The sequence below is a fragment of the Rhipicephalus sanguineus genome, chromosome 6, assembly GCF_013339695.2.
Source record: "Rhipicephalus sanguineus isolate Rsan-2018 chromosome 6, BIME_Rsan_1.4, whole genome shotgun sequence".
NCBI lineage: Eukaryota > Metazoa > Arthropoda > Arachnida > Ixodida > Ixodidae > Rhipicephalus > Rhipicephalus sanguineus.
In genome coordinates this window covers 28,726,281-28,750,437 of record NC_051181.1, presented here as the reverse complement: position 1 = coordinate 28,750,437, position 24,157 = coordinate 28,726,281, and the positions used below count along the sequence as shown (strand labels likewise).

The 24,157-nt window shown below is 45.5% G+C and overlaps 1 long non-coding RNA gene across 1 annotated transcript; it reads left to right on the top strand.

Moving 5' to 3' along the window:
• Nucleotides 1–11,294: 11,294 nt before the first annotated feature.
• LOC119395663 (uncharacterized) lies at nucleotides 11,295–18,024 on the top strand. Its single transcript, XR_005184287.2, has 4 exons — nucleotides 11,295–11,689; nucleotides 11,754–11,817; nucleotides 13,275–13,368; nucleotides 17,924–18,024. It is a non-coding gene; the product is annotated as an uncharacterized LOC119395663 (long non-coding RNA).
• Nucleotides 18,025–24,157: the final 6,133 nt, after the last annotated feature.

The window sequence follows — 24,157 nt, the reverse complement described above, 5'->3', positions numbered from 1 at the left end:
GGCTACAAGGCCACCAAGATGGCAAGTGGGGACCTTCTAGTCGAGGTAAAAGACAAGTCGCAATTCCAAAAACTGACAAAACTTGTAGCGTTTGGGGAGAAACCCATCACCGTCACCGCCCACAGAACCATGAACACAGTGAAAGGTGTCGTCTCGGATGACGACCTAATGGATCTCACCGACAGTGACCTCTTGGCGGGCTGGAAAGACGAGAATGTCATACAAGTTCAGCGCATCAAAATCCGAAGAGAAAACAAAGAAACTCCTACCAAGCACATAATAGTCACCTTCGGCTCTTGCACACTACCAGAAGAAATAGTAACCGGCTATCTCAAACTCCCTGTCAGACCCTACATTCCGAATCCACGGCGCTGCTTCAAGTGCCAAAGATTCGGACATGCTTCACAGAGTTGCCGTGGGCAACTTACCTGTGCACGATGTGGTACCACGGGACACTCCACAGACGATGACTGCAAAGCCGAATTCCACTGCGCTAACTGCGATGGGGAACATCCGGCGTATTCCCGATCATGCACAGCATGGAAAAAAGAAAAAGAAATTATCACTATCAAAGTCAAACACAACATCAGTTTCCGCGAAGCTAGGCATCGTGTCTCTCCCTACTTCCCAAGAAAATCTTTTGCCGAAGTGGTGCAACAGGGGGCAGCACCACGACGGCATCAGGCGGCCGCCCAAGGTACGTGCAGCGTGCCGGAGCGACCGTCACTCGCCCCCAGGGCGGGAGCAGCCAAGGCTGCCCTGCCCCCACTCAACACGGCCCCGCTGGAGGCCTCGACATGCACTGGCATGAGCCAGGGCAGAGGGCAGATGGTGGGGGCCTCGTCGACCTCGGCTACAGTTGCGGCGAAAGCTTCGTCCTCTGAGACGAAGCCCAGAAGGCGCACGGATCGCTCGTTAGAACGACTGTCCGACGCCTCCTCGGAGGCTATGGACACTACCGCAAGCCAGTCACTACAGGCAATGTCTAAGGAGCGGCGAGCCTCGCTCGACCGCTCCAAAAAAGAGAAAACCCTAATTACAGGGCCTCAAAAAGGCCCTGTATAATAAACGAATTTGCTTCTCCATAACCTCAAAGGTTATGGCTCCTTTCGTTACAACCACCATATCTCCAGACATGTCACCTGAATCTTCCGCATCTTTCATTCACTCCTAACTTCCTCTTTTGTCAACTCTTATTTCCAAGATGGCTTTTATTATGCATTGGAATTGCAGAGGACTCCTCCATAACATAGGTGACGTAAAAGATTTGCTAAATAGATTTTCTCCAATGGCCATGTGCTTACAGGAGACAAATCTAGGAGAAAAACACACAAACTTCCTTAAAAGTTTCACTGTAGTGCGGCGCGACCGCGTTCACGCTAGCCGGTTGTCTGGCGGTGTGGCCATCATCATCAAAAGTGGTATTGCAGCACGAGAGATCACAGTCAACAGTCACATTGAGGTCGTGGCTGTCACTATTTTAGCTCATAAAAATGTCACCATATGTTCCGTTTATATTCCTCCACATACGCATTTTAGTGTTAAGGACTTAGAGCCCATTCTGGACCAACTGCCTGAACCATTCGTTATAGCAGGGGATTTTAATTCGCACGGAACGCTCTGGGGAAGCAGTGCAACCGACATCAGAGGACAAATCCTCGAAGATTTTATTCTCAGCAATGACATATGTCTTTTAAATACTGGTAGCGTCACCTACTGCTCCCCAAGCACAGGAGCTACGAGTTGCTTGGATATAGCACTGTGCTCGCCGTCTTTATTTTGTGACTGTAAATGGAGCGTAATCGATAATGTTTATGGCAGTGACCACATGCCCGCTATCATAAAATTAACGCAAACTCTCCCTACTACCACATCTAGACCACCTCGGTGGAAACTACATCTGGCAGACTGGGCGCTATTCACAGAAAAAGCAGCCCTAGAAAAAGAGGTACTTCACGGGTTAGGCATAGATGAGATGAATGAGGCAATCACCACCTGCATACTCGCAGCAGCCGAACAAACTATCCCACAATCCTCCGGCGTCTTAAATAAAAAAAAACTTAAACCCTGGTGGACAAAGGAGTGCACACAGGCTAAGAAAGTGCAAAACGAGGCCTGGGGTATTTTTCGTAGATACCCTACACAAGACAACCTCCTATCATTTAAAAAGGCAAGGGCAAAGGCCAGATTTATCCGCAGGCAGGCTGAAAAAGCATCCTGGAAAAAATACGTCTCATCTATAAACAGCTCCATCACATCTAAAAGAATGTGGGATGAGGTGCACAAGTTTAACGGCAACTATAATTCATATACCATCCCCATTCTCTCAACTCCGAGCATCCAGACAACTTTAGAAGAACAGGCAGACCTCTTGGCGCTGCACTTTTGCACTATTTCGAGCTCAGCCAACTATTCGACAGCCTTCCTAAAACATAAACAGTCTATGGAAAAACAAAAACTTCCCACAACAGGTTTTAAGGACAAATCATACAACGCCCCCTTAACCCTTCAGGAAACGAACAGTGTACTTTCTCAAGGCAAGAAAACAGCACCTGGTCCAGACAGAATACATTACCAAATGCTCGCTCATTTGTCCCAGAAGGCGGTGAAGACGCTGTTGTACTTCTTCAACGCTATCTGGGAGACTGGAAGAATGCCAAAAAACTGGAAAAAAGCCGTTATCATTCCATTTCTGAAAGCTGGAAAAGATCCTACACTACCAACCAGCTACAGGCCCATAGCACTCACAGGCTGCATAGCAAAATCCTACGAGAGCATCATTAACGTTAGGCTAACATACGTCCTCGAAACCGATAGCTTATTAAATGTCCATCAGTGTGGTTACAAAAAAGGATGTTCGACTACCGACCACCTCGTCCGCCTTGAAGACATTGTACGAGAAGCCTTTTTGTACAAGCAGCACTGCCTAGCCGTATTTTTCGATCTTGAAAAGGCATATGACACAACTTGGAAATATGGTATCTTACGAGACCTGGCGGATCTAGGAATCCGTGGAAGGATGCTCAACTGCTTGTCCGACTTTCTATCAGACCGAACGTTTCAAGTTCGTTTAGGCTCAACGCTTTCACGTCCATTTACTCAAGAAAACGGTGTGCCTCAGGGCTGTGTCTTAAGCACAACCCTCTTTGTCGTCAAAATGAACTCTGTGAACCAGGTCATACCCTCCACTCTTATGCACTCACTTTATGTTGATGACCTCCAAATAGCATGCAGGTCACCTAACATGGCGACGTGCGAACGGCAGACTCAAATCGCACTAAACAGGCTAATCCAATGGGCTAACAAAAACGGCTTCCGCTTTTCAGAAGAAAAGACTGTCGCCGTGGTGTTCTCTCACAAACGAGGCTTGCAACCAGACCCCGTCCTTAAATTAAACGAAACATCATTGCCAGTAAAACAGGAACAAAAGTTTCTGGGGGTCGTATTCGATAAGAAGCTTAACTTTCTCTCACACATTAATAATCTGAAAGTTAAAGCCAATAAGGCCCTCAATGTCCTCAAAGTCTTGTCTCGGAAGCGGTGGGGTTCCGACCGGAAATGCCTCCTACACATCTATCGCTCGTTGATACGTAGTAAACTAGACTACGGTAGTATTATCTATGGCTCAGCAAGAGGCTCGTACCTCAAGCGCCTAGATCCTGTCCACAACAAAGGGCTACGCTTAGCAACAGGTGCCTACCGGACCTCGCCCATTCCCAGCTTGTACTGCGAAAGCAACGAACCGTCCTTGGAATACAGAAGAACGCAACTGATGTTTACATACGCCCTGAAAGTTCGTTCTTCACCAGACCATATATGTTACAACATTATCACACGCTCTGACCAACGACTACACTACATAAACAAGCCAAACGCCATTAGACCACTAGCACTTAGATTTGAAGAAAAACTTCGCGCCCTGAATGTTCCTGATGAAGCTCTGTCCGTCGCAAGAAGACCAGCCAGATTAGCTCCCTGGAGTGACTTCTCCAAATATCTTGATTTCTCACTAACACATATTAAAAAACAACATACCCCACGTGAACATATACTGCAGGAATTCCGCACGCTACAAGAAAAGTACCACACTTACAAAGAATTTTATACTGATGGTTCGAAGACGTCTGCGTATGTTGGAAGCAGCGTGATAGGAGGAACATGCGAGCAGGTAGCAAGGCTACCACATTTTGTCTCCATCTACACCGCAGAGTGCCATGCCTTATGGATGGAAGTACGGAACATCATAAGCTCAAAACACAAGAAAGCAGTCATTTTTACAGACTCTTTAAGTGCTCTCAGAGCCTTAAATTCAATATCTCAGTATGAGCCCTTTATTGGTGATATTTTAAACATGTTATCTCATCTCACCGACGACCATGCCATACACTTCTGCTGGGTCCCGAGTCACGTTGGGATCCCAGGCAATGAAAGGGCGGACCAACTCGCACCAACGGCAAAAGAGCTACGTGTTTCAAAAATCAATGTACCAGTTAGGGATGGAATTAAAGCAGTTCGCCGGGCCATCACCTCTCATTGGCAGCAAGAATGGAAATCGCAACAAAACAACAAACTTCGCCTAATAAAACCTGTCCTTGATGAGTGGAAGACTTGCTTTCATCAAGAGCGTTTTATCGAAGTAGTACTGTGCCGACTTCGAATAGGCCATACACACGTCACACATAATTATCTACTGGCAGATAACGAACCAGCAGCATGTGATAAATGCAATGAGCAACTAACAGTTGTACACATTTTAATAGCATGCCCACATATGGAACCGTTAAGACAAAAACATTTTCAAATCTTTTATAAGTTGAAAATTCCATTTCATCCAATGTTAATCTTAGGAGATGACCCGTTAATACCCCTGGCTAATGTATTCAGCTTTTTAGATGAAGCAGAATTGCTAAATAAACTTTAATTACGACAAACTATGCTACCTCTACCAGACCAGCAAAACTCATGCGAACTGTAGCACGGCCTCTCCGGAGAGACCCTTGCTGCAGCAGGAATTTAAACTAAGGCACTTGCCTCCCGGCCCTTGGGTATAAGGGCGCTGGCAGGGCAGTAGTGCTAGGTGAACTCCTTCACGGTTTTAACAAGATAGTCACGCGCAGCAACCATACACATTGACCACCCCACGCATCAGGTTCACAATTTTAGAGTATATATATATATATATATATATATATATATATATATATATATACATCTTACGCTCTTACGCAACTAGCTGTCTTAGGCCTCTCTACAGCCAGACTACACCATTCATTATATCCCATGTGTCACCGCCTAGCACACATTTCATAGTCAGGGCCATAGTGTTGTTCAATATAGTGCTTTTATTCTTTCCCCACCATGTGTCTGGCGCAGCATAGCCTTAGTCGCTCTTGCGCCATAAAACTCAACTCAACAACAACAATAAAAGATGTACATAATTTCAACGTTATTTTTCCAGGCGCCCGTAGCGCGGTCTCATGACTGAGGCTGTTGCTGCGGTAACTCTATCAAAGGAAGCACCTGCCTCCCGGCCTTTGGGCTCAAAGGCCTTGAGGAGGCATTCGTGCAGTTATCCCGCCTCTCACTTGTAAATACCATGCTCACTCGTCATTTATCCTACACCCATAGATCACACCACTTATCACTGCCATAATTTTATACTGTATACACATCTTTTACGCCCTCTTTAAAGCACGTGATTTTAGGCCTCTATACAGCCACAATACACCCGGTCATCGTAATCATTGGTCATCGCTAACACCACATAATAGACATGGCGCTCTTTGGCCATTCATGGCCCTTGCGCCACAAAATCCTTATCATCATCATCATTTATTGTGCGTGTGTGCTTACTACAAGCTGGCGTGTAACATCCAGCTAAGCACGTTAGACGCCTTTAATTTCTGGTATGCGCTTTTAGGCGCAATATACTTCCCAATAACACGACCGAATGTTAACTGGCGTAAGTTAGCACTAACGTTCGAGCTGGCAATAAATGACCTAATTTAAATAAGTTCACGGACAGATCTACTTAACGGACAGTTGCTCTTATGCTATTTGACAGAAACAAAATGTTGAAATAGGTGGTTGAGACAGCCGTTCAACAGATATAAATAAATGTACTGGGTCTAACAAAAGAATTTGAGGGAAACACGGAGTGGAGTCGTGATAGCAGGTCTCCACCAATGCAGAAATTGGGTGGCCCGGAAAAGGGCCTTTGAGGAAGGGCTGCAGTCCTGCTCAACGATTGCAACTTGCTGTCATCGCACACGCTTTCAGAAATCCATCCAGTGTCAAGCTGCCGTAGTGGCTGTAAACCACCCGCAAGTACCCTAGCCAGGTGCAGCACACGTCGAAGCCACACTCTGCAAGCGCATCGTCTATACTGTGTTCCAGAAGTTCCGTGCAGCAGAGCCAAGGCTACACGGCCCTCGAGCGCAGGTTGTTGCGAAGCAAGATGTAGTGCCCCATATACGCAGCCCGTTGTTTGTCCTCATGACTTTTGCAAGCGGTCACGTCGGAGGATTTTTACTTGAAGGCTTCTCTGCGTGTTGTAGTTGTGATTTGTATGACGATTTTGTCGCATTTTCTGTATAAAACAATTTTTGTGGCTCCATGATACTGAAGAAAGAGTTCTTGCTTGTACGTGTTATAACATGCAAATGACGAAAGAAATAAAGCTGTTGTGGCTCGTATCCCCGCAGGGGCGTCTGCGCAAGTAGGCGTTTGGTGTGTAGCGACACCACGGACCCGAGCTAACGGGGGGTTTCGACCCCTCCCACGCCTAGCCGTGCGTGGCTTTGCCGTGTCCGGGGAAAAGGGGATCCTGGGGGTTGAGCCGACGCCGGGTGATTGGACCTTTAAGGCCCCCCGGCAGACGCAACACACCCCTTTGGCCCCAGCTTCACGTAGACGGCACCCCTGGGCTGACCCACCCAGGGGAAATCGGCAGTCGCCTTTTCCTGTCTCTCTCCCTCCTCACATCTTCGTCTTTCTCTCTCACTTTTGATCTGTCCTGTCTTCTCCTTACTTCTTTTGACTTCCATCTTTCTGGGCGGCAAGGGTTAACCTGGTGTAAATAACCAACCTTGGTTAGATATATTAGGTTATAGGAGCGATGCATGGCTGGCGTCTCCAAGCGTTATCCAACCTTGTAGCGTCCCCTTGTTGGGCTCGGTGGTGGGTGGCCACCATCGCTGCCGAAATTTTCACGTCTTATATGGCACATATCGTCCCTTCACCAACTGATCGCTCCCTCAAACGGTGGCGCACCGATGAAACGCTAACCATATCTCAGCAACAGAAACAATCATTTCCCAAATACCATGTCATACACAGTGAACATGAAACTAAGTCAGCACGAGGGATGTCGCCATTCCTGGTTGCGAAATGTCTCAGAGAAACCATTGGAACTGGTTACAAAGTCACAAGAATGGCAGCTGGCGATTTACTCCTAGAAGTACGAGATAAGCAGCAGTACGACAAACTGGCACACCTTGTTGCTTTCGGAAATTTCCCGATCTCTGTGAGCCAACACCGGAGTATGAACACTGTCAAAGGTGTAGTGTCCGATGAGGACCTGATTGGCCTCAGCGATGAAGAATTACTAGATGGATGGAAAGACTCAAGTGTCACTCATGTCCAACGAATCAAGATAAGGCGCGACAACACAGAAATACTGACCAAGCATTTGATCCTTACTTTTGCCTGCAACACACTACCCGAGAACATTGAAACCGGCTACGTCAAACTCCCTGTAAGGCCTTTCATTCCAAACCCGCGGCGATGCTTTAAATGCCAAAGGTTTGGTCACGCGTCTCAGAGCTGCCGAGGACAGCTTACCTGTGGAAAATGTGGAACGACGGGTCATTCTGTTGATGACTGCGCTGGCGATGAGACTCGCTGCGCGAACTGTGAAGGTGATCACCCTGCGTACTCCAGGGCCTGCCCGGCCTGGAAGAAAGAGAAAGAAGTACTCACCGTAAAAGTAAAAGAAAACATAACGTTCCGCGAAGCACGACAGCGAGTTTCAACGTCATTTCCACCAAGAACATCTTTTGCCGAAGTGGTGCGACGGGGGGCAGCACCACAACGGCCTATCGCGGTTGCCCGGACCACGCGCAGCGTGCCGAGGCAAACGCCACCCGCCCCTATGGTGGGAGCAGCGAAGGCTGCCCCACCTACTTTGAATCTGACCACACCGGTGGCCACTACAAGCTCCGGTACCATTGAGACAAAGGAGAGCACATCGCTCTCCGGCGCGGTGGCGTCCAAGACTTCGTCACACCAGACGAAGTATCCACCTGCCAAGCCAGAGATCCCGGCGACTCCAGAGTCGTCCGGTCTCACGACCACGCCTCGCCAGGCGAGGTCGGAAACACAAGCTAGCAGCTCGCGTACGCGGGCGTCCAGTGCCTCACACGACGCAATGGACACAACTCCGGTGCCCTTCGCACCGAAAGAGCGGCGTAGCTCCCTGGAGCGCGCCAAGAAAACCAAAAAGCCTATAATGGGGCCCGACGACGGCCCTGCTACTTGAGCTTTAACTTTCAACCTAAACAACACTCACTTCCTTTTTGTACACACAGCACTACCTAACTTCCAATATGGAAGCACAAATTATACAATGGAACGTCAGAGGACTCCTTAGAAATCTCGACGATGTCCAAGAACTTTTACACAAACATACACCAAAGGTGCTGTGTGTACAGGAAACACACTTAAAATCCAAACACACCAACTTTCTACGCAGCTACATTATTTTCCGGAAGGACCGAGATGACGCTGTGGCGTCATCCGGTGGTGTCGCTGTTGTAGTTAATCAAGGAGTAGCGTGCACACATCTACCACTTCGAACGTCCCTCGAGGCAGTGGCTGTTCGAGCAGTTCTTTCGAACAAACTCGTCACCATTTGCTCTCTCTACATACCTCCACACTACCACCTCCAAAAACATGAATTCCAGTCATTAATAGATCAACTTCCAGATCCTTATCTGGTACTTGGGGACTTCAATGCACATAGTGGTCTATGGGGTGACCCTCGCTGCGACGCTCGAGGACGTCTCATTGAACAGTTCCTTTTCTCTTCCGGCGCATGTCTCTTGAATAAAAAAGAGCCGACATACTATAGCCTCGCGAACAATGCCTACTCGTCCATAGACCTCAGCATCACATCTCCATCACTTCTGCCCCTACTAACATGGAAAGTCATTAATAATCCCTATGGAAGTGACCATTTTCCTATAGTTCTGAGCACCCCGATAGCTATTGAATGTCCTCCACAGGTTCCCAAATGGCAAATTGACAAAGCCGATTGGGAACAGTTTCGTAAAATGGCTCTCTTAAGTTGGACTAACATGCGTGCTTTAAGCATAGATGAAGCTGCCCTTATGAAAATGAACTTTGCGAGTCTAATGTGCAACTAATGCACACCTAATGTGTCATTAGATTGACATTAGACCTGCAAAGCCTAATGTCCTTTAGCATCACGTGTGCATCAGACACTCAAATGACAATATGCACCAGAATTTCTGATGACAGAAGTACGCAGATTTTCCAATGCGTATCCTAATGCCAAAGCACATTACAGCTAAGAAATATATATTAAGCGTTCATCACCACTAAAAATTAAATATTCTAGTACTAATCGTAACAATTGCGAGGATTTTACATCCCAAAACCACGATGCGACAGTGGCGTAGCCAGGGGATGGCACATCGGGCCCGTGCCCCAACCACCCTCCCCCTCCCCTTCCCCACCCCTCGAAAGTTTTTTGTCATGGCATACAGAGCCCAAAATGACATTCGACCACATCTGCCTGCCCGGCCCCCACTTCAGATCAAGGAGGTGCACCTCCCCCCCCCCCCCAAAAAAAAAAATTCTGCCTACGCCCCTGCGATACGATTATGAGGCACGTCGTAGTGGAGGGCTCCGAAAATTTCGACCACTTGGGATTCTTTAACATGCACCTTAATCTAATTCAATTTCTTACAGATCTCAATATTCACGTTTTGTCTTTGAGAAATCTCAAACGCCAAACAGTTTCTATTGCAATAAATATTTCAATCATGTTTCAGTAGGAGATATAACATTGAGCACTAATAAGCATTGAGCACCTCAAGCACTAATAATAATAATAATAATAATAATAATAATAATAATAATAATAATAATAATAATAATAATAATAATAATAATAATAATAATAATGCTGGGATATTCCGTGCCAAAAGCACGATGTGGAGGCACGCTCTAATAGGGCATTCCGGATTAATTTCGACCGCCTTGGGCGGATAAAACTTCAATATATATATATATATATATATATATATATATATATATATATATATATATATATATATATATATATATATATATATATATATATTGAAGTTTTATCCGCCGGATATATTGAAGCGTTTACTAATTAACTAATTTTCATAGTGTTGCTCGCGTGCGGTGATGCGATACCCCGAACAGTTACACAGAAGTGTAGGTTTTCCATTTGCCCGGAGGATGGGGGGTTGGATTAATAGAACTGCAGTGCACTGTAATAGAACTGCGGACACTGAGGGAAGCATGAGAGATGAATCAGTCGGATCGTTGCAGTCAGAATTTGGAAGTGTATCATCAGCTACACGTTTTCAACAAAAATACGCCTGGGAGCAGTGGCTACCAACGTAGCCTCCCCCACCCCCCACCCCATTCTTCATTCCCCGTCGGCAAGTTCCGGCGAGCGGGGTACAGGGAGTGGGGGGGGGGGGGGGGCGCCCATGCCTTTCATCCCGCAGCTGACGCTTCTGTTTCCTGTTACGCAGAGAAAGTAGAGGAATGGGCACCTGGTCAGATACACCCTTTCTCTTTTATTGTGCAGGAATGCACGCTATTCATACCTATCTACACACGTGCAAAGCCTCCAACCCTGAAACAAATCTGTGTTCGGCGCTTGTAGTACGCAAAAGCATTGCCTTTGAGATCTATACTAGGGTGGTTAGAATCCAGCCACCCTACGTGTATACTACGTGTATCTTGCAGGGACTCAGTGATGACCGTCGCCTCGAGCGTGAGCAAAACTTTCTCTAATATGCCAAGAACAAAAAGTATAGTTTGAAAACTAAATACAAACAGTGATCAAATAGTGCAAACACACTTAAACTTGTGTGCAAAGCCATAAATACATTTAATTTGCAATACAAAAATTTCCTGTATGATAACACGACACTGCTGCCACCTATATTTTCTTTTTAGTCGAGCCTGTTAGTCGGCAGTTGCAACAGGCCTCGTTGTACTACAGGTGCTTCCCGCGAGCACATGTGTTCCGCAGTGACATATTTACCGTGTTGATAGATATTGTGTGCGTTTATTGTGTGCTTATCGTACTTGACATTCGTCGACTGGATATTTTGCGCGTTTCGGAACGTCCTCCCGCAAGTGGGGGATGATGCATCGTCGTTCGTCGCCACTCAGAACAGCCTCATCGGACGCGCAGCTTTGTCTCCGCGCTCATAAGTGCTTTCTTGCTTCGTTTATCGATTACTCACGTTAATCGCGTGATTCAATATCGAGTGTACCTCCAAAGACAATCCACTTCCCAGTGTTGTGACAAGCGGCGACCGCGGTTGTACGGGAGCGGAAGCGTGAGCCTTTTGACGAGCGACTGTGAAGAATGCAAAGCCAGTGCCAAACTTCGGTAAGTTGAAGAAAGGCGCTGAACTAAGTAACTTGGTTATTCATTGCGTGGTGCTGTTGTGCAGGAACCGATAGCCCGGGCGGCGTGTTGGCACAGCGAGGATAATGAACGAGAGACCCGATAGACAGGTATGTTTGGTGCTTTGAGCGCACTTGTATTTACATCACCGTAAAAGCCGGTCGCCGATTGCGTTGATTACATGTTTGAAGGATGCGCATTGCGGCTGCGCGATCCTATCCTTCGATCATGCAAGCCTCGTGTCATTGCGCTGTTATTCCTTGGATGTTTACTGCACGAGATCATCGCTTGAGAGTATTTATACAATCCCTTGTCGCCGTGAAGAAGTGTCTGCCTTTAAACATACGGGTCGTCCCTTAGCGTTTTCACGGTGGTGATACGAGAGGAGTTGACCAAACTCGGTAATAATGCGCAAAAGTGTCGCAACAGTGCGCACGTAGATAGAAAAACACACGGCCCTGTCACGCACACGCGATGATGGATATGTTTTTGTGGTTGCGTTCCCGAGTCCTTTTGTCGGAAATCCATGTAATTGCTCCGTGGTTAGGATTTCAACGTAGCTGCATCATGAATGTTTTAAGGGAGCTCACTTGAAGTAAATGTATTTGAGTGAATTACGTTATGTACTGGTACTAAGTGTACACTCCAACAGCTGCGTGCTTCATTTGAAGAAGCACATGTTTATATGAAATAATGTTAGTAGAAGAATATGTAAATTCGATTAAGTTAAGCTAACTCATGCCACTCTTTGGTGCAGTATTTGTGTTTGAGAAAAGTGCGTGAACTTCCTTTCTGCCATTATATATTTTTTCTTTGCTGCTGGAAGCACACCAGCTTCTCCATCACGAATAATTTAGACTGTGCTCATGTTGTGAGAATGTTGTTTGATTGTGGGTTGGTTTAAGTCATTGTATTTTCACGCTTTCCTTTTTACATCAGCATGGTACCGATATTGCCCTCTTATTGTATGAGGATGCATAACCAAGGTGTAGTATTCAGTGATTTAGTATTTATTTAGCTTTGTAAGGTCATGAATTAAAAGAAAGAGATCTAAATTCTTATATATTCATATGTTTCCAGAAGTTCTCAGAAAGTTGCAGAACGTTATTGGTTTTGTGAAGGGCTTACATAACTAAAAAAAATCAGATAGCTCAAGTGAACAAGACACGCTAAATGTGAATTCGCTTTAGAGTACCAAAAATGTGTTTCCTAAATTGACGCAATACATATGTATGGCTTGTTCCCACCTTGCACCATGCGCTCATGCACCACGCACTCTTTGCAAATGTTTTTGTCATGTGGATCACCCATATGCATGTTCTGGGTCATGCTTATTACGTACATGTGTGAATGTTGGACATGCAGTGCCACTCTTTCGATAGTCTGCAAGAAGTGGCTAGTCCACTAATACCTGTTCTGATTGTGCCCTGATCCCTTCTTTCAAGGATCAACTTTTTTAATGTATCGATATACACTTGCCTGAAGACATGTTTGGTACTCGCTGTGTGTGGTAGGGTTTGTTTTGTGTGAAAATAATCTTTTGTGGTATCTGTCATGTATGGATCAGCGATGACAGCTGTTCACGGCACCGACACAGAGGACAGATTGCAGTGCAAGATAGGAGCGGTCTTCCTGCAAGCCCAGACAAGCCATATTGAGTGGTAGGAATCTCTTTTTATCACTACAGTGGGACAGTTTTGACACGTAGCACATATTGAAATATAGCATGTACTGGCCCTTAGCTTAGGTGTGGGAAACCTACTTCCTGCAATTTAGTGCAGTGCATATTATTTAGTTTGTATCCGTTGAACATGAAGCATAGAATATTTTGTATTATTTAGTTTGTAATCCTTGAACATGGAATGACGCCAGAGCCAACGTTTTGACACTTGAAGTTGTCTTCATGAAGGGAGCAACTGGTGCTTCTTGACGTTGCTGTCTTGACGAAGGCAAGTCTACTTGTTGAAAAGTTGGCTGCAGCGACATAACCTCTTTGAGGACGTTTTGTCTCTTCAGGCGTCCTCCATCTTCCACCGAACATCTGTTTTGTTTGGATTGCCATGAAACTGTGCGGGGAAATCTTACTTATAATCATGTTGTTATGTGTATTGTTGCAATGCTAGCTTTTACCTTCAGAATTTTCGAGGGCCATTGCAAAATAATATTGAGAAAGAAATGAAATCTGAAGCCACAATAGACAATGCGAGAAGTTTTGTAGCGCTGATATAGGTTTTCATGCTCCCCATTGGTTGCAGGAAGGTAGCATCTTGAAAAATCCTAAAATTTTGTCAGTTTTGTGTGTAAATCACAGAAATGAAAAAGAAGACAGTGTCATAATTATGGAACTCTGTTTGCTAACTATGAAAATACAAGTATTGCATTGTTCAAGAAATCAGTGGATTTCTAGTGATTTTTTTTTGCCATGTAGTTTGGAGCAGAGTGAGAAAACTTTAAAAAAAATGTTATCAAGGGTTGATATCTGGCCTTCATGGTAGGACATCCTTAGGTTTAGCATAGAGACCTGTGAAGATGGCACAAGAAGGAGAAACATGCACAGGTGCTAAATTTCAACAATTACTTATTTGCACGTGGATCACACTTACTTATGCATTGAACAAAAAGAAAACAAAAACTCGGGCATGGACAGGCACAGCTGCACGAAAGAAAAATTGTTCTTTCTTTGTTAAAGATAGTGATGGCACACTAACACAATCTCAGCTAACATTATTAATAGTTGCTGATTCAATGATCAATGTAGTAGTTTGTCAATGTGCCTATGCACAATGAAACTCTCATCAAAGTGTAAAGCAAAGTTGTGCTCCAATGTGTAGCTGACCAGTCATCGCTGCCTTTCTTTACGTTGTTTCAGCGTTCCCTGAGCCTTTTTTTTTGAGACTACCTCATTTGCCCTACATAACGCTTACCACATGATAGGGGTACCTGGTAAACGGCGCCTTCTTTGCAGGGCACGTAATGTGTCCTGTGATTCTTAATGCAGCCAGGCGTCCTTGTGAGTATCTGGGTTGCTGCTTTTGCTTAGCTTAGAATCCTGATTTGAGGCCATGAGCACAATGTTGATGTTTACCCAAGCACCAATCGTTTTTATGTTGACGGATATCCCGTGCAAATATGGCATAGTGGCAAAAATTCGTCGTCCATCAAGATTAGTCTTTTTTTTTTTGCCTGGCAAATGCAAGGTGGTTTTCTGAGTAGGGCTTCTGCAACCGGTACAGAAACAGGGGCAGGATATCCTGCTGGCATCCGGTGAGTTCTTGAAATTAAGGCTCATTCAAAAGAAATGGGAACAGGATTTTTTAGTGCAATATACAAGCACAGGGGTTTTAAGATATGAGGATGACTACCTCTTTCTTTATAGATTACCACAAAGGTTCTGTCGAATCTGAAGCCACTAACATCGTAACACTTGCACGTGATTACTTACACCCAATGGTGCTTACCCTCGAGCATCGGGCGAGTATTGTACTATCAGGTTCCTGAATGTACGATTTAATATGCATAAAAACTGCATGTGCTAGTCATACGAACTGAGGGGAAACAAGTCATTCTTACCTTTTAGTTCCTCCCACTAAATAATGGTAAAAAGGTGCATTGTCTGACACTGCCTCGATAACGCCTTAAAAAGTCCTGTTCCCATTTCTTGTGGACGAGCCTTAATTATATCCTGCTTGTGGATGCAAGCAGGATATCCTGCTCCTTTTTCTGTACCGGTTGCAGAAGCCCTACTCAGAAAACCACCTTACAGTTGCTAGGCCAAAACAACGCCGAATCTTGATCGCCGAAATATGTTTCTGCTATGCCACATCTGCACAGGATATCCGACAGCATAAACATGGTTGGTGCTAAGACAAACATCAGCGTTGTGATCCCGGTTTCAAATAAGTATACTAAACTATGCAAAAGCACCAACCCATGCAGTTGCTCAAAGGAGGCTTGGCTGGAATAAGAATCGCAGGACACGTACGTTACATGCTTTGCAAAGAAGGCATCGTTTATGAGATACCCCTATTATGGGGTAAGCATTATCTAGGGAAAATGGGCCATTGTCTCAAAGGAAGGCTCAGGGAACACTGCAACAATGCAAAAAGAGGCAGCAGTTGCCGGTTAGCCACACAGTGATAATACTATACTGTACATTGGATTGATTATTGAATCAGCAACTATTCATTATCTTTGCCAAGATTGTGTTAGTGTGCCGTCACTATATTTAACAAAGAACTATTTTTCCTGGACGCAGCCGTGCCTGCGCATGCCTGAGTTTTTCTTTCCTTAAAATTATAAATATGTATGATCTGAGTCCAAATAAATTACTTGAAAGTTAGCACCTTTGTGTGTCCCTCCTCGTCCTGCCTTCACATGTCTCTACGATAAGTATTAACGTTTCAGTATTATGTGTAACCACAAGTTCTTGCATAGATGACGTCATCTACAGGCATTGACAAACAGTAAAAGGAGGCAATGAAACATATATTCTACCGCTATGTTATGAAGTGATGCAACATTGAAAATTGACTTTCATGCAAAGCTGTAGGCCACACTTTCATAGCGTATTCCATTGCTCTATTTTTCTATGTTGTGGGCATTAATAGTCCCTGTTCTGACCTTACTGCTATGTACAGGTTTATGATGTTTTTATAGGTTGTGGTGCAACCATGTTTTAAGCAATGTCGTGCAACATGGGAGTACCCATTTCCTTCTAAAAAAGCATTGTTGTCAGATGATCGATAAGCCTGAGAGTTTGATAATCTGAATCGGAGATAGCCTTCATTAGAAGGCATCGGATACTCATATGTTTCATCACATTTTTTGGAACATTATCACCCCACAATCTATAAAGATACCAGGAATCTGTGTATATCGCACAGTTCACGACATAGGTTGAGGCCTACCACAGAAAGAGAAGTGTAATGCACTGTGTGATGGTGCCTTGAATAACCTTGTTTGACAGGGAGCTTTAATTGTCGAATGAATTCATACTATTGTGGAAGGGTGTACATTTTAGCAATACTTGTAACTGGGCATTTTGGTACATACTCGGGAGGGAACAGGAGCGCGAGCGAATACACGGACAATGCTCCTCTCTTCTTTCTGTGTCGGTGTCTTAGCTCGTGATCCTCTTTCCTCCTGGGTGTACGTTTGATTATTCCATTTTGCTGTTTGCACATGCACTGTAGATGATGTTATCTCTGTGCGAACACTTGGGTTCAGATGATATTTTAAGCGTCTGCGTGATTTCTAAAAAAGGTTAGTTTTGAGTTTAGCTCTGCTATGTGCTCTTTCCTTGAATAGCTGTGCTATCCTGTCAAGATGTTCAACAAGTACCGACGTACTCCAATGTGGATTCTTCTGTTTTTCTAAAAGACAAGTGATCAATTTCATAACTATGCAATATTTGCTAGCTAACATTGTAAATGTGTACTTTAAAGCATGGAACCGGGAAAAAATATTTCCATTTTCATAAAACTTTTGTCGCCTCTTCAAGGTACATAATGAATGTACTTTTAGCTATCGAATAATATGCAAAATTCACCAGGGGTAATAATACAAAAATGCTTTGGCTCGCTTTCCCTAATGCCTTGTTTTCAAAATTTTTTTAGAAATGACCCATAACTTGTTACAGCATGCATATCGGTAAAATATATTGTAGGTTCTTACAGAACACACCATTTCATGATTCTTTTCACTAGAATTTAGCATTTCTTTAGCTGTTTTACCAAGACTCAGCTCCACATTCCACTTTCCTATTCCTCAGATTCACCTTGCACAAGCTGAGCATGAGCTACAAATTGTTCTGTGATAGTTTTGTTTAAAACAAAGGAGGTGGAATAGGCTCACTGATGCATGCAGCAGTCATGCATGGAGTACCATTTGAGTAGCGAAAGGACGTTATTATGAAATGTTACATCAAAGAAGCTAACAGAGCTAATTGGTCTGTCTATAATAGCTGGCCAATCTACGAAACCACAGCCCTCTGAAGTGATATATAGTGGTTTGTTTTCTTATGTTTTTGATCAAAGCAGCATGAAGCCAAGGCTATGTAGTTGGACATTGATACAGATGGATTATTCAGTTAAAATGGTAAAAATTATACCACTGTTCTGAAAAAAAGGCATTAATCATAAATTGCAACATCTGTTCACATGCTGCCCTAAGCTGTATGCTTCAGTGCCAAGCTAATATTAACACTCTCTCTTGCAGGTTTCAAATACAGCAACTGTACCACTACGACAGTGCAGCACAAGAGACCCTATCGTCAGTGCTGAGTCAGAAATTAAATAGAAAAGCGCTTTCTTCTGAAATCTGTCGCCTGGTCTTATTTCGTTTGTTTGTGATTGCAAAAGAGCTCTTTCGTAGGAAATACAAAATTTAACTAACTAGCCCCATTTATTGTCCTATAGAAACTAAATAGGTTGGCAATTTAGCGCTCGTTTACAAATGCGTGTATCATAGACCTGCAAGATTATTGACTGGCTTTGAAAGACTGTTACATGTAAAGAACAATGGTGATCTAGTCATTGCTCGAAATGGTCTGCTGGCGTTTATGTGACAATCGTCTAAAGCATACACACTTTTGTATTGTTAACCACAAAAATATTTATTGACCTGTGTGCAGCAAACATGCTGTTGCTGGCATAAGGCCTAGGTCTGCAATATGGTGTTTAATGTCAACCTAATGCGTATGTTCAATTGCGTTTCACTAGACAACGGCCATTAGAAACTCACGCATTAGGACTCCATAGACTAACGCTAGACAATGGTCATCGGAAACTCTAACGTCACGACTCTATAGACTAACGGTGGCCAATTACTATTAGACTCGCATTAGGTGTGCATTAGAAAGCGCATTAGACTGGCATTAGACAGTATAATGATTCTTATGTCTAAAGACATTAGTCTGTCTATTAATACACATTAAATTTTTTCATAAGGGTGTAGACTACTTTACAGCTTTTTTGATTGATGCTGCAATGAAGTGTATCCCACAAACAGCTGGACTGCCCGGCAAACGACGAGTGCCATGGTGGAACACTGAGTGTCGAAACGCGCGCAAAAAACAAAATAAAGCATGGAGGCTGCTTCGGGACTCGCCGACAGCCGAGAACTTGGACACTTTTAAAAACATAAAGTCACAAGGCAGGAGAACTCGCCGACAGGCAAGAAGACAAAGTTGGCAGAAATTTTTATCCGGAATTAACTCATATACACAGGAGGCTAAAGTCTGGAACATGGTTAGTAGGGTAGCAGGCCGACAAGCACACTCACTTCCTCTAGTAAACACACAAGGTGACAGCTTGGAAGACCAGGCGAACTTCCTAGGCGCACACTTCGAACAGGTCTCGAGCTCGTCGCACTGTTCTGAAGCTTTCCAACGATACAAAACAAGAATCGAAAAAGAGAAACTAGAGCGTAAATCCACAAAACACGAAGCATACAATGAACCCTTCGGCATAGCTGAGCTAGAAGCATCGCTTAATTGCTGCAATAATTCTGCCCCAGGCTCTGACCGTATTGTATATGAAATGTTGAAACACCTGCCATCTGAAACACAAAAAACTCTCCTTTCCCTGTATAATGCTGTTTGGTTTTCAGGCGAGATCCCCTCGGCCTGGAAAGAAGCCATTATTATTCCTATTCTAAAACAGGGCAAGGACCCATCCTCCGTTGCGAGCTACAGGCCCATTGCACTAACGAGCTGCCTGTGTAAAGTTTTTGAAAAGATGATAAACCGCCGACTTATACATTTCCTCGAAACAAACAAATCACTTGACCCATACCAGTGCGGTTTGCGAGAGGGTAGGTCTACCACTGACCACCTTATCCGTATCGAGGCACAAATTCGCGACGCTTTTGTCCACAAGCAATTCTTCCTTTCGGTGTTCCTCGATATGGAAAAGGCCTACGACACCACATGGCGCTTTGGAATATTAAGAGACCTGTCCCACTTAGGGGTACGCGGGAGAATGTTAAATATAATAGAGAGTTACTTGTCCAATCGAACATTTCGTGTTCGAGTGGGCAATGCCTTGTCCCGAATATTTGTCCAGGAAACTGGAGTGCCGCAAGGTGGTGTCCTGAGTTGCACACTTTTTATTATAAAAATGAATTCCCTACGTCTGTGTATTCCACGGAATATGTTTTATTGCACATATGTCGACGATGTGCAGATCGGTTATAAATCCTGCAACCTTTCAATGTGCGAGCGGCAGGTGCAACTTGGTTTAAACAAGGTATCCAAATGGGCAGACGAGAACGGGTTCAGCCTTAACCCGCAAAAAAGTACTTGCGTATTATTCTCAAGAAAAAGAGGCCTCCATCCCGATCCGGACATTAATCTGCATGGTCAGCGGCTGCCTGTGAAAACGGAGCATAAATTCCTCGGCGTAATTCTAGACACGAAACTAAGCTTCATATCACACATAAAGTATATAAAGAACAAGTGCTTAAAAACCATGAATATTCTAAAGGTGTTGTCACGCACTACGTGGGGTAGTGACAAGAAGTGTCTGATGAATCTTTATAAAAGCCTCATACGCACGCGCCTGGATTATGGGGCGATAATATATCAGTCTGCGACACCAAGCGCGTTGAAGATGCTTGACCCTGTCCACCACTCGGGCATTCGTCTTTCTACGGGTGCTTTTCGCACCAGCCCCGTGGAAAGCCTCTACGTCGAATCGAACGAGTGGTCTCTCCACCTGCAGCGATCCTACATGTCGTTTCTATACTATCTCAAAGTGAACGCAGACAAAGAACACCCCTCACACCCCACAATAAATGATTTATCTAGTTCTGCCCTTTTCGACCACCGTCCTTCGGTGCGACAGCCCTACTCACTTCGTGTGAGGGGCTTGGCTGAGGAAACGGGTGTGCCACTTTTCGAACACTGTCTATTGGCTCCCGCTGCACAACTACCGCCGTGGCGGTGGCAGCTTATAGACTGCGACCTTTCTTTCATGGAAGTAACGAAACACGCGCCTATTGCACATATCCGTACATACTTCCTTGAACTACAACACAAATACACTTGTGCAGAATTCTTTACAGACGCCTCAAAGTCCAATACTTCTGTGTCTTACGCAGCCGTCGGGCCATCCTTTACGGATTCCGGTATTCTACACCCTGAATCAAGTATCTTCACGGCAGAAGCTTACGCGATACTTGCGGCCGTTAAACACATTCAACAATTAAAACTACAAAAGGCAGTGATTTACACAGATTCTCTAAGCGTGGTAAAAGCCTTAAAAACTCTGAAAAGACACAAAAACCCCGTCTTTGTCTCGCTGTATTCTCTTTTAAGCACGATATACGCACTCGAACAACATGTCGTAGTGTGCTGGGTGCCAGGGCACCGCGAGATTCAAGGCAACGTGTTGGCGGACCAGCTAGCAGCATCCGCCCACGAAAACAGTCACAACACATCCTTAGCTATTCCTCCACTAGACCTAAAACACTTCCTGAAAAGAAAGCTCAGAGCCTTTTGGCAGACCACATGGGATATGCATACACGAAATAAGCTACACGTTGTCAAACCGCATCTCGGTAACTGGCCTCCAGTATCAAAATCACGCCACACAGAAGTTACACTCTGCAGACTTAGGATCGGCCACACATACAGTACACACACACACCTTCTGTCCGGTGGCGAGCCACCTTTATGTGATAGATGTGGTCAGCCACTCACTGTCCTTCACGTCCTCATTCAGTGCAAGGAACTCGATGCTATCAGAAAAAAGCACTTTTTATTACCCTACCGGCAGCAATTTCCATTTCATCCTTCAATGTTCATCGGTAGGGACCCGCTTTTTACATATCAGTCACTGTCTGCTTTTTTAAACGACGTACGGAGTTTTCATGTCATATATCAAGGTGATCCGTAGCACGGCCTCTAAACAGAGGTCGCTGCTGCGGTGAATACGCTAAAGACAGCACTTGCCTCGCGGCCCTTGGACTCAAGGGCATTGACGAGGCATTCGTGCTGATGTCATATCTTCATAGTCTTATTCTTGCGACCACTTGCCATTCATTCCACTACACATATTTCACGTCACTGTCATGATTTTAATATATATATATATGTTTTACCCGCCTTTAGCGCGAGGAATTTTAAGGCCCCTTTACAGCTATTTACCGCAACCATTGCTCACATCCTTTGTCTCATGAACTGGCGCTCTTTGGCCATCAATTGGCCCTTGCGCCATTAAACACCACATATCATCATCATCATGTTGTGGCTCGTATATGTTATGTTTTTACTTAAAAAGTACGAAGGAATGGTACGACACTGTCTAAACTTTTATGAGTAGTCCGCACAGCCCGAGCGTCCACAGCGCCCGGAGGACCCAGTCTTGGGTTGTGATTAGTCCGCGGTGGCAGATTTGGTCACTCCTTAGTCAAAATGGCGGCGCCTGGTTCACCTGTGCGATATCGTGCAAGTATCTCGAAGACGCGCGCTTTTACCGTGCCGAGGAGAATATTTAACCGCTTTCACAATTACAGCTCATCTCACTGCGCAGTTGCACGGTGTCCCGAGAGGCTCTTGCCGCTTTCGCTGCAGCGCTCGCCGCTAGCAGACGACAGGGCGCGGAAGGATACACTTAGATGTGCTCGCCCTCCTGATTGGTTGAGAAGGCCTGTAGCTTCCACAGTGCTGCACGGAACTTCTGGAACAGAGTATAGGTCTACACCTGCCCCCGCAGGGGCGTCTGCGCAAACAGGCGTTTGGTGTGTAGCGACACCACGGACCCGAGCTAACGGGGCGTATGACCCCTCCCACGCCTAGCCGTGCGTGGCATAGCCGTGTCCGGGGAAAAGGGGATCCTGGGGGTTGAGCCGACGCCGGGTGATTGGACCTTTAAGGCCCTCCGGCAGAGGCAACACACCCCTTTGGCCCCGGCTTCACGTAGACGGCACCCCTGGGCTGACCCACCCAGGGGAAACCGGCAGTCGCCCTTTCCTGTCTCTCTCTCCCCTCATCTTCGTCTTTCTCTCTCACTTTTAAACTTTCCTGTCTACTTCTCCCTTCTTGTTACTTCCGATTTTTCCTGGCGGCAAGGGTTAACCTTGTGTAGTTACTCAACCTTGGGTAGTTATATTTGGTTATAGCGGCACTGTACGGCTGGCGTCTGCAGCCTTATACGTATAAGGACCTCAGCGTCCCCTAGTTGAACTCCATGGTGGGTGGCCGCTAGTGCTGCCGAAACAAAAGAAAACTATCATGGGAACGCCTTCATTCCCCCGCCTACTTGATCGTCTCCCTCACAAGAGGGTACGCACCGAAGAATTATCATGCTTCAACCAACTGAGACCATCCTTTCCGAAATTCCATGTAATTCATAGTGAAACACCAGACAAACAAGCCAGATCTATTTCCCCATTTGTTCTGGCAAAGTCTCTGACCGAAGTCTTTGGGCCAGGCTACAAGGTAACTAAGATGGCTAGCGGTGACCTTCTGCTTGAGCTACCTGAAAAACACCACTACGAAAAACTTGGCAGTCTAACAACATTTGGCAACATTCCAGTATCTGTTACACCCCATCGATCGATGAATACCACACGCGGTGTTGTCTCGGAAGCAGACCTCCTTGAATTGTCCGAACAAGAACTCCTAGAAGGGTGGAAAGAGCAAAATGTCACTGATGTGAAACGAATAATCATCAGACGTGATAACAAAGAATTGCCGACCAAGCACCTAATATTAACATTTGCATCTAGCGTGCTACCTGCAACGATTGAAACAGGTTATATCAAACTTGCTGTCCGCCCGTACATCCCCAATCCTAGACGGTGCTACAAATGCCAGCGATTTGGCCACGCCTCGCACAGCTGCCGTGGTCAAGAAACCTGCGCAAGATGTGGAGGCCAAGGCCACCCCTCTGATAACTGTTCAAACATACCTCACTGCGTCAATTGTGACGGCGATCACGCAGCCTACTCGCGTTCCTGTCCCAATTGGAAAAGAGAAAGGGATATAATCACCCTCAAGGTCAAAAAAAAACATCTCATTCAAAGAAGCCCGCAAAAGGTGTACACCCTTTCACAATACACCCTACGCTGATGCGGCGCGCCGGGGGGCAACGTCGCACCGGCCCCCGCCACTCCCGCGGCCTGCGCAGAGCGAGCCGTCGGTAGTGGCGCCCGCCCCCTTGGCGGCAGTACCCCAGGCTACTCCGCCAACTCGCGAACGGGGACCGGCGACCTCAGTGTCGTCGGGTCTCAAGGCCTCGTCTCACCAGGCGAGGCCCGAAACTCGAACGGCCAGCTCGCACGCGCGGGCATCCAGTGCCTCGCAAGAGGCAATGGAAACGACGTTGGCACCCCTGGTGCCAAAAGATCGGCGTAGCTCCCTGGAGCGCGCTAAGAAAACTAAAAAGCCAATAAGGGGGCCCGACGACGGCCCTCCTACTTGAGTTGCAACTTTCCGCTTAAACCTCA